Here is a 352-nt window from a genome sequence, read left to right on the forward strand (position 1 = left end):
ACAAAACGAAAAATGAAACACTGTAAAGCATGAAAAACATGCCATTAGGGGTTTAACACATGCCTATTAAGGAGAGAAAAAGATGCTAAAAGGAACCGTTAGACTGTTGCAACGTAGAGAACGTGTTGCTAGGATCGCCCTCTTTGGGTTTTGATTTCAACATTTGTTTAGGAATAGTTGAAAAGAATAGAGGTTTTGCTTTTTTCAGACACTTTTTGGCATTTTACACTATTTTGGCAGTATTTTCACAAAAGGTGTCAAGTTTAGGTGTGATCAAATTTCAAGTTTAAGGAACTTTTTGTGTCCAACTTATGAAAGGCAAAGGATGCAGAATAGAACAATAGTTAACCAG

This window comes from Diaphorina citri, unplaced genomic scaffold, assembly GCF_000475195.1.
Source record: "Diaphorina citri unplaced genomic scaffold, Diaci psyllid genome assembly version 1.1 scaffold2535, whole genome shotgun sequence".
Lineage (NCBI taxonomy): Eukaryota > Metazoa > Arthropoda > Insecta > Hemiptera > Psyllidae > Diaphorina > Diaphorina citri.